Source organism: Gekko japonicus, unplaced genomic scaffold (assembly GCF_001447785.1).
Source record: "Gekko japonicus isolate JY-2015 unplaced genomic scaffold, Gekko_japonicus_V1.1 scaffold709, whole genome shotgun sequence".
Classification (NCBI taxonomy): domain Eukaryota; kingdom Metazoa; phylum Chordata; class Lepidosauria; order Squamata; family Gekkonidae; genus Gekko; species Gekko japonicus.
Window position 1 is genome coordinate 62,952 of NW_015169796.1, and position 1,360 is coordinate 64,311.

The window sequence follows — 1,360 nt, forward strand, 5'->3', positions numbered from 1 at the left end:
AAGGGTTCCCCCCCCCCCCCCCCAAGTCTGCCTTTGAAGCGTTATGGCCAGCGGCGCCATTCTCTGCTGATCCATCTCCTAGCAGGCTTTGCCGCTTTGGAGATCAGGCTCGAGACTTTTCTCCCCACTGAACAGAGGCACAGGTCTGGAAGGGTCCCTTTAAGAGTCCTCCTGCCCCGACAAGGGCCCTCCGCGGATGCAGCGGGCCAGGGATCAGTCGGAGGGCCCTTTAAATGGCGAGAAGCGGATTTTGCCCCTAGCAGTGGAAGGCCACCACCCGCGGGCTCAGGGAGGCGGGGGAACCTTTCGGGAGGGGGGGGCCCTCCGCGGCCGTTGCAGTTTTTCCTCGTCCCCCAGGCCTGGAGGGAGCCTTTAAATTACTACGTGAAATTGTGCCTGATTTCCGAGCTCCCACCACCACCCTTGGAAGTGTGCCTTTGAAGCATTATCCAGCGGCGCCATTCTCTACTGATGTCCGAGCAGGCTTTGGAGATCAGGCTGGAGGGTTTTTTCCCCACTGAGTAGAGGCACTGGTCCGGAAGGGTCCCTTTAAATGTCTAAGGAAGGAAGCGAGAGGGTTGGGTTAGGGGGCGGGGCTTTAGGCGCTCAAAAGAGGCAGACCTCGCTGGAGTTCGCGTGCTTCTCTCCTGCCTTGCAGGGGTTCTTGGCCTGGCAGCCTCTTTCTCAAAGGTAGGGGGAGACCTGGATACCATTCCTCACAGTTTGTGCTTCTTTTGGGCCACAATTTCTCCCCAAAGGCCTCAAAACCCATGTCCTGTTGTCCAAGTTCTGGCCAGGGGGCCTCCAACTTCCCCTGATCTCTGCACTTCTGATGTCCTGTTATGGCTCATGGGGAGTGGGGTGGATTGTCCTCCAGAGACACCAGCAGCATCTCTGGTCTGGCTGTATTTGCTCGCCACAAAGCTGGTCCTCTGCCACAGGTCAGGCTTGCAACCTGAAGGAATGGGGCTCTGGTTGTCAGCCTCCAGCTGAGGCCTGGAGATCTCCTGGGGTTAGTATTGATGTGTCTAGACTACAGAGGTCAGTTCCCCTGAGGGTGGCCAGGTCCTCCCAGCAACCAGTGGGGGACAGGGGATGGAATTGCCAGCTCCAGGTTGGGAAAGTCTTGCAGATTTGGGGACGGGTGGGGGCCTCAGTGGGGTGCAATGCCATAGAGTCCGCCCCTCCCCCAAAGCATCCATTTTCTGCAGGGGAAACAGATCTCTGTCACTTGTAGATGAGCTGTCATTTTGGCCGATCCCCAGGTCCCACCTGGGGGTTGGCATCCCTTGTTCCCCTGCAGAAAACAGCCGTTTTAGAAGGTGGGGTCTATGGCATTATGCCCTGCTCAGATCCCTTG